Raw genomic sequence first — 16,713 nt, forward strand, 5'->3', positions numbered from 1 at the left:
AGACTTTCATCCTCATGAATTTTGTTGCTGTGCCAGGCTTTTTAACCTATGAAGCTAAAGTGGGATGTGCTCCATCAAAACAAGAAAATAAATGAAGAATACCGACATGTAAGATCTGAGGAACAGAGATTCTGTTTCTTGAGAAAGTCAAAGAAATTTCCTACAATAACAGCAAAGATAAATCCTAGGATAACAGGCCTAAAGAGCAGCTGATCCAAACTGAAAGAGAATGGATGACTCTAGTAGGTATATACATTGGGTAGGAGTATAACTACACACACACACACACATATATATATACATATATATATATACATATATATATGTAGTTATATTCACATGAAAGCACAAAGTGAAACCAATAGATTGCTTGATGTGATTAACCTTGTGGAAAATTGTACCTAGAGGTTTTTGGAAGGTGTAGGGAGAATTAGCAATAGATAAAATAAAGATGAAACAAGTGTAAAAACAAGGCAATTAATTTAAGAAACATTTTTTAATTATTAAAAAGATCCCATTCAATGCTCAGTTCTGAATAGTTATAGGCATAATAATGTAAAAATTGATTTTTTTCTTTAACCAAAAATTGTAATAAAGTATATTTAGAGGATAGGGGAAGGGAAGCAGAGATGACATAGGAAGACAACTTAATCTTTAACATAGCAGGAAATCAAGAGATAATGTCTAAAATTGATTGATTTAAAGATAAAAGTACATGTATATTACTTAGAAATACTGAAGTATTCAATTCCAGGAATAAAAACAATCACCCAAAAATACCAAAAGAGGTTCTGGGGAGGACTATGAGAATGGGGGATAGGGCTTGAAATGGTTATATTTTGTTATAGTATTATTTTAGCATTTTATGATATTTTAAATGATGTAACTATATTAATTTGATATAGAAAGTTTACATTAAAGCACAAAAAGAAAATCTATGGTCAGCTTGTTCACAAGTTTCTTCAATATAGGGATGCTTTGACCATAACTCCACATGCTTTGCCTCTACCACTGGACAATAATCATATTCATTAGGGACCACTGTTTTTCTTTTCATCCACTTTCCAACATATCCCTCCTTTGTCTTTGATCCCCATTACATTCTCCACACTTCTTTTTCAGTCTTTGTAGTCCCTCACTTTGCAGAGAGAAAGGAGAGTCATGAAAATCTTGGCAACTGATTTTCAAGGACACTTGACCCTTGCCTTAGGGAGATACTTGGTCAAATGTTTTTGGATGATGACAACTTAGGAAAGATATGTCATTCAGCTTTTTTAAGTTTGAGAAATGTTCTTCAAAGGAAAGGTCACAGGGGAAAGCAATAGTCAGTAATATTAAATTGGAACAGGATGTCAACCAACTCTAGGTCATCTGCCCTACCAGAAAGTGAGAATCCTCAAGTAGGTATGATTTAAGATCTGACAGAGAAATCTTTGTGTATTATAGAAATACTTGTAATATTAACACTATATGCCAATTTAGTGGTGTTACAGTGAAATTATAAATTATCATTTCTGAAAAAAATGATTATCGATTCATTTGTCTGTTCTTTTGATATTAATTGAATCTCTGTTACATTTTAAATATTAGCTAGGGCAAGGGATAGGATGTGCAAACTGAAGTAGCAGAGTCAAATTTGCTTAAATTATACCTCATTGTAATTAATATATTACATTATATAAGATGCATAGCACAATGTAACATAACATTAAAAAATGATATATAATGTGAGAAATAATATTTATAATATTACAGGTACAACCAGATCATGAGAGAATCCAGATGCTAACTCTATTTAGGATTTTCAGGGAAGATTTTATAAAGAAAGTAATGCATTTTTTTTTTAAAGTGGAAGGTTAACTGGTAAACATCAGGAAAGTAGCATTTTAGGCCAAAGGTACAGCTTATAAAAAGACATATAAGTGTGACAGAGGACAGCATAATTTAAGAAAATGAGTTATTCTTCAACCAAAGCCCAATGTACAGGAAGGAGAGCTATGAATGACAAGTTCAAAAATATTGGCAAGGGCTACATCATGAAGGGATTTGATTCCTCTAAATTTTTTTTGCTGAGCCCACCTGGTCATTCTGAAACTACTCTTTACCATTTTAAGGCTTATTATTATTTTTTTTTGATAAACTCAGGTGGAGTTTTTTTTTAATTCTATTTTTTAAACTGAAACAGTAAAGTCAGCCATTTCTTCCACTCCCCCCAGCCCCTCGTCTCTTGCAACCACCAATCTGTTCTCTATATCTATAAGCTTGTTTCCTGTGTTTCATTTTTTGTTTTTGTTTTAGATTCCATGTAATATAAGAGAGATCACAGGATAATTATCTTTCTCTGCCTAATTTCACTTAGCATAATGCTCTCAAGGTCCATCCATTTTGTCCCAAATGGCAAGAGTTTATTCTTTTTCATGGCTGATTAACATTTCTTTATCCATTTTTCAACAATAGACACCTAGGTTGTATCTATATCTTGTAAATACTGCTGCAATGAACATGAAAATGCATATATCATTTAAAATTAGTGTCTTCATTTTCTTCAGATAAACATTCAGAAGTGGAATTGCTGGGTCAAACAGTAGTTCTGTTTTTTATTTGTTGAGGAAGCTTCATACTGTTTTCCATTGTATTTGTATCAATTTACATTCCAACCAACAGTGCATGAGAGGGCACTCTTTTCTCCAAATCCTTGACAGCACTTGTGATTTCTTGTCTCCTTGATAAAGCTATTCTAACAGGTGTGAGGTGATGTCTCACTGTAATTTTGATTTGCATTTCCCTGATATTAATGATGTTAAGCATTGTTTCATATGTCTGTTGGCCATTCTTATGTCTTCTTTGGAAAAACATCTATTCAGATCTGCCATTTTTTTAATTGGACTTTTTTCTTTTTTTTCTATTGAGTCATTTGAATTCTTTGTATATTTTGGATATTAGCCTGATATCAAATATATCATTTGCAATCACTTTCTCTTTTTCAATAGATTGTCTTTTCATCTTTCTTATGGTTTCCTTTCCTGTGCAGAAGCCTTTTAGTTTGATATAGTCCCACTTGCTTATTTTTGCTTTCGTTGTTTTTTCTTTTGGTATCGAATTCCAAAATTCATCACCAAGACCTATGTCAAGAACTTTACCACCTCTGCTTTATTCTAGAAATTTTATGGTTTCAGATCTTACATTCAAGTTCTTAATTCATTTTGAGGTAATTTTTGTGTACGGTGTAAGATAGTGGTCACATTTCATTCTTTAGCAAGCAGCTGTCCAATTTTCCCAACACCATTTATTGAAAAGACTGCCTTTCCCCCATTGTATATTCTTTGTCATATTAATTGACCATACACACATGGATTTATTTCGTGGATCCATTCTGTTCCATTGACCTACATGTCTGTTTTTATGTCATATCATAAGTGTTTTGATTATTATAGCTTTGTAATATAGTTTGAAATCCCGAAGCATGAGGCCTCCAGCTTTGTTTTTATTTTCTCAAGATTGTGTTAGCTATTTGGAGACCTTTTCAGTCCCACACTAATTGTGGGATTGTTTTTTCTATTTCTGTAAAAATCCCCAATAAGGATTGCATTGAATTCATATATTGCTTTAGGTAGTATGGTCATTTTAACAATATTAATCCTTCCAATCCATGAGCACAGAATATTTATTTACTTGTACCATCTTCAATTTCTTTCAACAATGTTTTATGGCTTTTAGAGTGCAAATCTTTAACCATCTTGTTTAAATTTATTCCTAGGTATTTTATTCTTTTTGAGGTATTTGTAAATAGAATGTTCTTAAACACTTTCTGATAGTTCATTATTAGTGTAAAGAAACACAATAGATTTTTGCATATTAATTTTGTATCATGCAACTTGACTGAATTTGTATATAAATTTTAAGTCTTTTGATGGAGTCTTTAGGATTTTCTATATACAATATCTTGCCACTTGCAAATAGTGACAGTTTTACTAATTCCTTTCTGATTTGGAAGCCTTTTCTTTCTTCCTTCCTTCCTTTTCTTCCTTCCTTTTCTCCCTCTCTTCCTCCCTCCCTCCCTCCCTCCCTCCTTTCCTTCCTTCCTTCCTTCCTTCCTTCCTTCCTTCCTTCCTTCCTTCCTTCCTTCCTTCCCCCTTCCTTTTCCTTTCTCTCTCTCTTTCTTCCTTTCTTTCTTTATACTGTTTTTTCCCCTAATTGCTCTGACTATGCCTTCCAAAACTTTGTTGAATAAAAGTTGTGAGTGTGCACCATCCTTATCTTTTTCCTGGTCTAAGAGGAAAAGCTTTCAACTTTTCACCATTGAGAATGACATTAGCTGTGGGCTTGTCATATATAGCCTTTATTATGTTGAGTTATATTCCCTCTATACCTGCTTTGTTAAGAGTTTTTATCATAGATCACTGTTGAATTTTGTCAGATGCTTTTTTCTATATCTATTGAAGTCATCTTATGATTTTTATCCTTCATTTTTGTTAACATGGTGTATCACATTGACTGAATTGTGGATGTTGAACTACCTTTGCATCCCTGGAATAAATCCCACTTGATCATTGTGTATGAGCTTTTTTTAATATATTACTGAGTTCAGCTTGCTAATATTTTGTTGAGGATTTGTGCATTTATGTTCATCTGGGATATTAGCCTGTAGTTTCCTTTTTTTGTGGCATCCTTGTTTGGTTTCGTTATCAGGGTAATGCTGACCTCATAAAATGTGTTTGGAAGGACTCCCTTGTTCTTTTGTTCTTTTTTTTTTTTTTTGAAGTGTTTGAGAATTGGTATTAATTCTTCTTTGAATATTTATTAGAATCCTCCCATGAAACTGTTTGGTTCTGGACTTTTCTTTGTTGGGAGGTTTTTGATTACTGATTCAATCTTCTTGCTTGTAATTGGTCTGTTCAGATTTTCTATTTCATCCTGATTCAGGCTTTGTAGACTGTGTTTCTAGGAGTTTATCCATTTCTTTTAGATTCTCCAAGTTGTTGATGTATAACTGTTCATACCAGTTTCTTTTGGTCCTTTGTATTTATGTGGTATCAATTGTAATATCTTCTCTTTCGTTGCTGACTTTGTGTCCTCTGTTTTCCTTGGTGAATCTAAAGGTTTGCCAATTTCATTTATCTTTTCAAAGAATCAGCTCTTAGTTTCATTGATCTTTTCTATTGTCTTTTTAGTCTCCATTTCATTCACTTCTACTCTAATGTTTCTTATTTCCTTCTTTCTTAAACTTTGGGCTCTGTTAGTTTTTCTTTTTCTTTTTCCTTGAGTAATAAAGTCATGTTGTTTATTTGAGATTTTTCTTGTTTCTTGAGGTAGGCATTTATCACTATGAACTTCCCACTTAGAACTACTTTTGCTGCATCCTATAAATTTTGGTATGCTATATTTCCATTTTTCTCAAGGTTTTGTTTTTTTTTTTTTGTGGTACATGGGCCTCTCCCTGCTGTGGCCTCTCCCATCGTGGAGCACAGGCTCCGGACGCACAGGTCCAGCAGCCATGGCTTATGGGCCCAGCTGCTCCGCAGCATGTGGGATTCTCCCGGATCGGGACACAAACTCATGTCCCCTGCATTGGCAGACAGACTCTCAACCACTGCACCACCAGGGAAGCCCTCAAGGTATTTTTTGATCTCTCTTTTAATTTTTTAAATCCATTGATGATTCTGTAGCATGTTGTAAATCTCCAGATATTTGTGAATTTTTCAGTTTTCTTAGTGTAATTAATTTCTAATTTCATACCTTTGTTGTCAGAAAAAAATGTGTGATATGATTTCAATTCTCATAGATTTATTAAGACTTGTTTTGTGGCCTAATATATGACCTACCTTGGAAAATGTTGCCTGTGAACTTGAGAAGAATGTGTATTCTGTTCATTTTGAATAGAATGTTTTGTAAATGTCTGTTAAATTCATCTGTTCTAGCATGTTGTTTAAGGCCAATGTTTCCTTACTGATTTTTTCTGGTCTGGATGATCTATACACTGATGTAAGTGGTGTATTAAAGTCCATTACTATTATTGTACTGCTGTCTATTTCTCAGGAGTTGTTTGTTTGGTCATGCAATTAAGACTCCCAACTGAAGTGGTTTTGGGCAGTAGAAGCTTAGGAGAGTAGGAGGACTAAGAATAAGAATGATCTTTCCTGGTTAGGCAATGAATGGTGAAAATTTGTCTATTTTAAAGGTGGTTTATATTTAATAGCTAATGGGCCAAGAAAGGGGCCAAGAAAAGGACAATTAAATTATCACCTTCACTACTTGGAATAAGGTAAAATCGAAGGAAGGCTTTAAGGGCCCAGTTGCTACTGCTACATATCTTTAAGAAAGATATGGGAATATCAAAAACTATGAGCTGCAGGCATTATTTTTAATAACACGTGAAAGCTTAAAGGAAAAAATTAAATGAATATTTTATTGTCTTAGGCATTTACTGAAAATTTAGGACTTTCTAAGAATTTCTTAACTTTTGCAGCTTCAGCAAGCTTGAAACAAAACCCTCATTTGATCCAGTGTGTTGCCAAATTTCAATGTCCATTAATGCACAGTCTCATTAGGTCTCTTACATTAAATATAGGGTTTGAGTTGGGAAAGAATAGAACTACAGTCATTAAAATGAGAGGAATTATAGGATTCAAAGTACTCTAAAATTTCCAATTAATTGTGAGCTGAAGTATCACTTTTCCCCCAAACTAATGAGACTGTTTCCATTTTGCTTGAAGATCCCATGGTAACTTCTTCAATGGAGTTATCTTGCAAGAGAGAAGTTAATAAAATTCTTGCCTCATTCTTAACTCATTTAATTGTCTCCAGATATAAAAGCTAGAGTCATATTTCAACATGCCCTGAGGAGGAATTAATTAAAATGTCAAATATTGGAGAAAACAGCTTACATACCAAAATTTAGCTACTTTATGTCATCCATGTTCTGGGAAATATGTAGGAGGAAGGTTTCTGAAATTACTAGGCCAGAAAGGGAACAATATATTTCTTAATTGGCCAAGTTTACCAGTAGGCTTTAATTACTAGAGATTCTGCAGCAAATGAGCTAGATGAAACAGCAGGGAATATTGTAAAACTGGAATCAACATTGGTTCACATAAATTGAAGATGAGATGCCAAATATTCCTTGATATAATAAAGAAAAAGGATACAAAAACTTAGTGAGAGGGAATGTTGGAGTGAATATATCACATGTAACTCATTCAACTATACCCAACCAGATTCCCAGATGAGGTCCCAGAAGGCAGTCCATGTGATGCAGAGAGAAGCATCATTTATTTTGAAAGAATACTTTAGAAGTTTTTCTCTGCTAACAAGGATGCTAGTGAGAGAAACTACAGATGAAAAGGGCTTACTATTTCAATGAGAATTCTATTAATATTTCAATGTTAGACTCCAAGAATCCAAAAGTCTCAGTAACAATAATTGACCACTAGAGACAAGGAGTGTGTGGTTACCATTACAATTAGTGTATCTTTGGGAGTAACTACTTAATCATAAAAGCCCCTGAGACCAAAATAGAAGAGCATCACACAAGATCCTATCTAAATTGCAGAACTGATAAAAATAATAAATCTAGTGAACAGAGGCCTGACTCAAGCCAGCTCATAAGAGAGTTAGAGCCTTGTCAGTTGACCTGAATCAGATCTCAGACCTGAATCAGTTCATAGACTCAGCATCCACTGAAATAAAAAAGAAACATCTAGTTACATCTGAGGAAGACCTTTCAATATTATCACAGTTGTGACAGTGAATCTTTCCTCTAATCTTCCCTGAAAGTATTTGTGGCCATTGCCAGGGTAATTATGTTCCACGGTAAGGTAATTAACCACTTTTTTAGAGATTTTTAACAAAATTTTTATTTGAATATAGTGAATTTAAAATGTTGCATTAGTTTCTGCTGTACAGCAAAGTTAATCAGTTATACATATACATATATTCACTCTTTTTTAGATTCTCTTCCCATATATGTCATTAAAGAGTACTGAAAAGAGTTCCCTGTGTTATACAGTAGGTCCTTTTATTAGTTATCTACTTTATATATAGTATATGTAAATCCCAATCTCCCAAATTATCCATCCCCCTCCTTCCCTCTCTGCAAACGTAAGTTTGTTTTCTACATCTGTGACTCTATTTCTGTTTGGTAAATAAGTTCATTTGTGACATTTTTTAGATTCCACATATAAGTGATATCATATGATATTTGTCTTTCTCTGTCTGACATATTTCACTCAGTATAACAACCTCTACATCCATCCATGTTGCTGCAAATGACATTATTTCATTCTTTTTTATGGCTAATATTCCACAGTATATATATACCACATCTTCTTTATCCATCCTATGTCAATGGACATTTAGGGTGCCTCCATGTCTTGGCTATTGTAAATAGAGCTGCAATGAATATTGTGGTGCAAGTATCTTTTCAAATTATCATTTTCTCCACATATATGCCCAGGACTGAGATTGCTGGGTCATATGGTAGTTCTATTTTTAGATTTTTATGGAACCTCCATACTGTTCTCCATAATGGCTGTACCAATTTACATTCCCACCAACAGTGTAGGAAGGTTCCCTTTTCTTCACACCCTTTCCAGCATTTATTATTTGTAGAGTTTTTGATGATGGCCAATCTGACCAGTGTGAGGTGATACCTCATTATAGTTTTGACTTGCATTTCTCTAATAATTAGTGACGTTGAGCATGTTTTCATGTGCTTTTTGGCCATCTATATGTCTTCTTTGGAGAACTGTCTATTTAGATCTTCTGCCCATTTTAGATTGGATTGTTTATTTTTTTCATATTGAGCTGCATGAGCTGTTTCTATATTTTGGAGATTAATCCCTTGTCAGCCACTTCACTTGCAAATATTTTCTCCCATTCTGTGAGTTGTCTTTCAGTCTTGTTTATGGTTTCCTTTGCTGTGCAAAAGATTTTAAGTTTAATTAGATCACATTTGTTTATTTTCTTTTTTATTTTCATTACTCTAGAAGGTGGATCAAAAATGGTCTTGCTGTGATTTATGTCAGAGAGTGTTCTGCCTATGTTTTCCTCTAAGAGTTTTATAGTGTCTGACTTTACATTTAGAGCTTTAATTCATTTTGAGTTTATTTTTGTGTCTGATGTTAGGTAGTGTTCTAATTTCTCTCTTTTACATGTAGCTGTCCAGTTTTTGCAGCATCACTTATTGAAGAGACTGTCTTTTCTCCATTGTATATTCTTGCCTCCTTTATCATAGATTAGGTGGCCATAGGTGCATGGTTTCATCTCTGGACTTTCTATCCTGTACCATTGATCTATATTTCTGTTTTTGTGCCAGTACCATACTGTCTTGATTACTGTAGCTTTGTAGTATAGTCTGAAGTGAGGGAGTCTGATTCCTCCAGCTCCATTTTTCTTTCTCAAGATTACTTTGGCTATTTGGGGTCTTTTATTTTTCCATACGAAGCATGATTTTTGTTTTTGTTGTTCAAATTCTGTGAAAAATGACATTGGTAATTTTATAGGAATTGCATTGAATGTGTAGATTGCTTTGGGTAGTGTAGTCATTTTGACAGTATTGATTCTTCCAGACCAAGAACATGGTATATCTCTCCCTCTGTTTGTGTCATACTTGATTTCTTTCAACAATAACTTATAATTTTCTGCATACAGGTCTCTTGTCTCCTTGAGTAGGTTTAACCCTAGGTATTTTATTCTTTTTGTTGCATTGGTAAATGGGAGTGTTTCCTTAATTGCTCTTTCAGATTTTTCATCATTAGTGTATATGAATGCAAGAGGTTTCTGTGTCTTAATTCTATAATCTGCAAGTTTACCAAATTCATGGATGAGCTCGGTAGTGTTCTGGTAGCATTTCTGGTACTTCTTATTTGCCAGTTTGTATTCCTTTTATTTACTTTTCTTCTCTGATTGCCATGGCTAGGACTTCTAAAACTGTGTTGAATAGAAGTGGCAAGAGTTGACATCCTTGTTACCGATCTTAGAGGAAATGCTTTCAGTTTTTCACCATTGAGAATAATGTTTGCTGTGGGTTTGTTGTATACGGCCTTTATGAAGTTCTCGTAGGTCCCCTCTATGCCCACATTCTGGAGAGTTTTTATCATAAATGGGTGTTGAATTTTGTCAAAAATTTTTCTGCATCTATTGAGATGATCATATGCTTTTTATTTCTCAGTTTGTTCATGTGGTGTATCACACTGATTGATTTGCAAATATTGAAAACTTCTTGATTCCATGGAATAAATCTCACTTGATCATGGTGTATGATCCTTTTAATGTGTTGTTGGATTTGGTTTGCTAGTATTTTGATGAGTATTTTTGTGTCTATGTTCATCAGTGATATTGGCCTGTAACTTTCTTTTATTGTGATATCTTTGTCTGATTTTGGTAGCAGGGTGATGGTGGCCTCATAGAATGAGCTTGGGAGTGCCCCTTTGTCTACAATTTTTTGGAAGAGTTTGAGAAGGGTAGGTGTTAGCTTTTCTCTAAATGTTTGATAGGATTCGCCTGTGAAGCCATCTGGTCCTGAACTTTTGTTTATTGGAAGAATTTTAATCACAGTTTCAATTTCAGTACTTGTGATTAGTCTATTCATATTTTCTATTTCTTCCTGGTTCAGCCTTGGAAGGTTGTGCCTTTCTAAGGGTTTTTACATTTCCTCGAAGTCGTCCATTTCATTGGCATATAGTTACTTGTAGTAGTCTCATGATCCTTTGTATTCCTGTGGTTTCAGGTTGTAACTGCTCCTTTTTCATTTCCAATTTTATTGATTTGAGTCCTCTCCCTCTTTTTCTTGTTGAGTCTGGCTAAATGTTTATTAAATTAGTTTATCTTCCCAAAGAACCAGCTTTTAATTTCACTGATCTTTGCTATTGTTTTCTTCATCTGTATTTCATTAATTTCTGCTCTTATTTTTATGATTTCTTTCCTTCTACTAACTTTGAATTTTATTTGTTCTTCTTTCTCTAGTTGCTTTAGGTGTAAGGTTAGGTGATTTATTTGATATTTTTCTTGTTTCCTGAGGTAAGATTGTATTGCTGGAAACTTCCTTCTTAGATCTGCTTTTGCTTTGTCCCATAGGCTTTGAATCATCATGTTTTCATTTTCATTAGTCTCTAGGTATTTTTTGCTTTCCTCTTTAATTTCTTCAGTGACCCATTTGTTGTTTACTAACATACTGTTGAGTCTCCATGTGTGTCTGATTTTTACAGATTTTTTTCCTCTAATTGATTTCTCATCTCATAGTGTTGTGGTCGAAAAAGATGTTTGATATGGTTTCAATTTATCAACTCTGGTTTTGTGTTACTTTCAGTCTACATAAAGGTACTTAAACTATCTGTCTGTATAACAGAAACACTTGTAGAATTTCATAAATGCTCAATCTTATGTCTCATAACTGATATATTGAACAAATTATTCATCTACAATTATATCACAGTTGGTAGGAACTCAGAAAGTCTAATGTATCTAAGTAGGCTATCTCTAGAGTTTTCATTAAGTCTGAATTTAATGATAAGGCAACAGCCACATTTTACAATGAGAATCATGTAAGAAAATATGTAATATTATTTTGAACATTGTAGAGGTGTAGTAAGAGTTGTATTAGAATTAAAAAAATGTTAAAATGTCTAAAAAAAAAGAAAAGATGTTTGATATGATTTCAATTTTCTTAAATTTACTGAGGATTGATTTGTGAGCCAAGATGTGATCTATCCTGGAAAATGTTCCATGTTCACTTGAGAAGAAAGTGTTTGCTGCTGCTTTCGGATGGTATGTCCTGTTAACATTTAAGTCTATCTGGTCTAATATGTAATTTAAGGCTTGTGTTTCCTTATTCATTTTCTGTCTGGATGATCTATCCATTGGTGTAAGTGGAGTGTTAAAGTCCCCCACAATTATTGTGTTACTGTCAATTTCCCCTTTTATGGCTGTTAGCACTTGCCTTATGTATTGTTTTGTTCTTATGTTGGGTGCATAAATATTTACAGTTGTTATATCTTCTCAGATTGATCCCTTGATCATTATGTAGTGTCCTTCCTTGTCTCTTGCAACAGTCTTTATTTTAAAGTCTATTTTGTCTGATATGAGTATTGCTAGTCCAGTTTTCTTTTGATTTCCATTTGCATGGAATATCTTTTTCCATCCCCTCACTTTCAGTCTGTATGTGTCCCTAGGTCTGAAGTGGGTCTCTTGTAGACAGCATATATGCATCTTGTTTTTGTATCCAATCATTGAGTCTGTAACTTTTGTTTGGAACACTTAATCCATTTACATCCAAGGTTATTATTGATATATATGTTTCTATTACCATTTTCTTAATTGTTTTGGGTTTGTCTTTGTAGGTCTTTTTTCTTCCCTTTCTCTTTTGTCCTCTTGTCTTGTAGTTTGATGACCATATTTAATGTTGTGTTTTGGTTGCTTTTTCTTTTGTGTGTGTGTATCTATTGCAGGTTTTTTGTTTTCATTTCCCATGACATTTGATATAGCATTCTGTATATATAAAAGTTGTTTGAAGTTGTTGATCTCTTAATTTCAAAGACAGTTCCCACTTCCTGCATTTGTAACCTCTTCTTCTTATGGCTGCTGGTTTTGATATGACATTTGTGTGGGGATGATTTCCTAGTTTTACTGTATGTTTGCCTTTACCAGTGAACTTTTGCATTTGTGATTTTCTTTTTTTGTAGTGCAGCCTCTTTTCTCTCCCCCTGCCTAGAGAATTTCCTTTATCATTTGTTGTAAAGCTGTTTTGGTGGTGTTGAATTCTCTTAGCTTTTGCTTGTCTGTAAAGCTTTTGATTTCTCCATCAAATCTGAATGAGAGTTTTGTTTGGTAGAGTATTCGTGATCGTAGGTTTTTTCCTTTTATTGCTTTAAATATATCATGACACTCCCTTCTCACTTGCAGAGTTTCTGCTGAAAAATCAGCTGATCAACTTAGGGATTTACTTGTATGTTATTTGTTTCTTTTCCCTTGTTGCTTTTAATATTTTCTCTTTATCTTTAATTTTTATCAATTTGATTACTGTATGTCTTGGCATGTTCCTCCTTGGGTTAATCCTATATGGGACTCTCTGCATTTCCTGGATTTGGGTGACTGTTTCCTTTCCCATGTTAGGGAAGTTTTCAGCTATTATCTCTTCAAATATTTTCTCAGGGCTTTTCTCTCTCCCTTCTCCTCCTGAGACCTCTATTATGCAAATGTTGGTTCATTTAATGTTGTCCCAGTGGTCTTTGAGACTGTCCTCATTTCTTTTCATTCTTTTTTCTTTATTCTGTTATGTAACAGTGATTTCCAATACTCTGTCTTCCAGCTCACTTATTCATTCTTCTGCCTCAGTTATTTTTCTACTGATTCCTTCTAGTGTATTTTTCCTTTCAGTTACTGTGGTGCTCATTGCTGTTTGTTTTTTCTTAAATCTAGTTCCTTGTGGAAGAGGTTTTCTTGTATCTTCTTGGTCTGTGCCTCCATTCTTTTTCTGAGATTTTGGGTCACCTTTGCTATCATTACTCTGAATTTTTTTTCAGGTATATTGCATATCTCCTCTTCATTTTGTTGTTCTTGGACGTTTTTATCATGCTCCTTTATCTGCAACATATTTCTCTGTCATCTCATGTTGTCTAACTTACTGTGTTAGTGGTCTCCTTTCCACAGGCTGAAAGAATCATAGTTCCTCTTGCTCTGGTGTCTGCCCCTCATGGGTGAGTTTGGTCCAGGGGCTTGTGCAGGCTTGCTGGTGGAGGGGGATGGTGCCTGCCCTCTGTTGGGTGGAACTGTGTCTTGTCCCTCTGGTGGGGAGGCCCATGTCAAGTGGTGTGTTTTGGAGTGTCTGTGAGCTTAGTATGACTTTAGGTGTCCTGTTTGCTAATGGGTGGGGCTTTGTTCCTGTCTTGTTGATTGTTTGGCCAGAGACATTCCCAGCACTGGAGCCTGCAGGCTGTTTGGTGGGGATGGGTCTTGGTGCTGAAATGGGGACTTCTGGGAGAGCTCACTTTGATCAATATTCTCTGGGGCTTCTGCTATCTGTGTCCTTGCCTCCACAGTGAGCTACAGCCAACCCCCACTTACCCAGGAGACACTCCAAGACCCCTAGTTGGGTCTAGCCCAGGTTCTTATGGATGTACTGCTTTGTGCTATGTCCCAGTGCATGTGAGGTCTTGTGTGCACATTCCAAGAATGGAGTCTGTGTTTCCTTCAACCCTGTGGAACTCCTGCCCAAAGTCCTGATGACTTTCAAGGCTAAATGCTCTTGGGGTTTCTCCTCCTGACCCCAGGCCCTCAGACTGTCTTGGAGGGTTATTTTTATGTGGAAATATCTCTATGTAGCCTGCATGGGCTACATAGAGAATACATATATTCTTTTTTTTTTCTTTTTTTGGTACAAGGGCTGTTTTTAGTATAGATGTCTGCCACCTCTGTCCTCAGTGTATGCTAGTTGTTATCCCCTTTATGGGAGGTGTGACTGATGTTGTGGTGACCACAGCCTGCCCTGGATATTAAGTGGGGCCTCCCCTTTGTTCTGTGGTTGTCACTGCCTTGTCAGAGGCAGGGTCTGTTCCTTAGCTGTTAGAATAGAGCCTCCCAGATCTGTTTCTTAGCTGAGATTCTGATCTGTGGTGTGAGGTAGGCAGGATTGGAGCACTCCCACTGGGAGAGAAGCCAATGAATATTCTCCCTTTGGAAGTGTTCACCTGTGAGCATGCTCTGTTGTGTCACATTTAACCCATTGTGTGAGCTCACAGGTTACTCTGTTGTTGGCACTGTTCTTGGCCCCACCTTAACCATGGGTTTGACAGCAATTGGCCTTAGTGTCTCTCAGGCTTTGTTTTCACCAGGCCACCAGCATAGATATGCTGAAGTCAGGTTCTACAATTGCAGTAATCATGGATCTGGACCCACTGCAGACACTATGGGGCAGCTCAGACTCTTGCCTGGCCCATCACCTGTGTGTATGTGTCCATAAAGTCCACACCTGCTAAAGTTTAGACCTGTCTTGACTACGGGAGCACTTGTTGCCCATTCAGATGTTCTGCAGGCACTGAGTTTATAAAGCCAGTTGTGAGGCTGTGATTCCAGCTGTGAGGAGAGATTTCAGCTCTTTTTCCTTGCATGCCCTCTGGGGCTCAGCTGTGGTTTTAGCTCCACCCACAAGTGTCTGCCCCCAAGACTGCCCCAGAGCACATGAGCTCACCCCAGTGAGGACAGGTCTCACTGGGGAGCTGGTGGCTGCTGGTGTGAGAGAGCCAGCCCTGGCAGGATCCCTTCCTACTGCCTGGGGAGGAACGGACTGGTATGTGGGGAGAGAGTCTGCAATGGCGGCCCCGCCCTTTACACGTCACTCAACAATGGTGCTTCACTTCTCTGGTGGTCTGAGCTTCCTCCAGGAACATTCCTGCTTGCATAGCTCCTCTCTCCTGTTCCCCTCAGTCTGTCTCCTCACAGCCAACAGCAGTTTTCTCCCCAGGTCTGCTCTCCAAACCCCATGTTTCAACACCCAGTTCCCGTCTGCACCAGCAGACACATGTCTCAGGCTGGGACACACAGGGCTGTGGCTTGGACTCTCTGTGTAGTTCTCACTTTGTCCTGCCTGCCACAAACTGGTTGCTGTGCTCTCCTCCGAGCCCCTGAGGCTCCCCTTCTGTTCCAGCTGATCTCCCCACTGGTGAGGGGCTTCCCTGGATGTGGGAACTGTTCTTCTCCTTCAGTTACCCCCAGGGGTGCAGGTCTCAACCCACTTCCTCTCCTCTTCCTTTTCCCTTCTTCTTTCTTTTGTCCTACCTTGTTATGCAGTGATATTTCTTGTCCTTTTAGGTGTCCAAGGTCCTCTGCTAGTGTTCAGCCAGTTCTCTGTAAGAATTGTTCCATTTGTATATGTATTCTTGATTCCTTTGAGGGGAAAGGTGAACTCTACATTCTCCTACTCCTCCACCATCTTGACTCCCCCGTCTCATTTCTAGAGATATTTTAACACAGACTTTGCACTAACTCTAACTCCTAAGAACCTAAACAGCTACTCTGGTCTTCTAGGCAGGTATTTTATGGAGAGAGTTTTTGACTCAATGCAGCCCCAACAAGATCCTAACAAGTGCTAGTGTTATCTCCCTAATGAGTTGGGAATATTACATTTCGCATCTTGTAGAGTCTTTATCTTCAGTATTCATCTAAGTGAAGGGTGATAGCAATAAGTAGGATCCAAAGGAATCTCCCAGGTCTCCTTCTTCATACAAAAATTAAAACTACATCCCTGGAATAATGCACACAAAAAGTTAGGGTCATCATAAAAGTTTTTAAAAATTCAAAGATTGTTATTGCTACTACATCACCATTTAACTCCCCACTTTAGCCAGTTAAGAATATGAATGGGTTTTGGAGAATGATGATGGATCATCATGGTGATAATCAGGTGGTGATTTAAATTGTCATGAGTATCTCAGATGTGATCTCCTTACTGGAATAAATTGTTCATTCTCTGTCACTTGGTTTGATCTGACAAATGATTTTTTTAAAATTTATTCCAATTAGTACAGAATATCTTATTGAGTTTTCTCACTTGCCAAGGATAGCAGTACACCTTTGCCATATTGTACCATGTTATGTCAAATCTGTGTTATAATTTAGTTTGAAATGAAATAAATCATTCTTAGCCTTACATAGAATTCTTGTCTGTCATCTACACTGATGACAGCATGCTGATGATAGAATCTGAATAAGATGAGCTAGGAG

Source organism: Pseudorca crassidens, chromosome 17, assembly GCF_039906515.1.
Source record: "Pseudorca crassidens isolate mPseCra1 chromosome 17, mPseCra1.hap1, whole genome shotgun sequence".
Taxonomy (NCBI): domain Eukaryota; kingdom Metazoa; phylum Chordata; class Mammalia; order Artiodactyla; family Delphinidae; genus Pseudorca; species Pseudorca crassidens.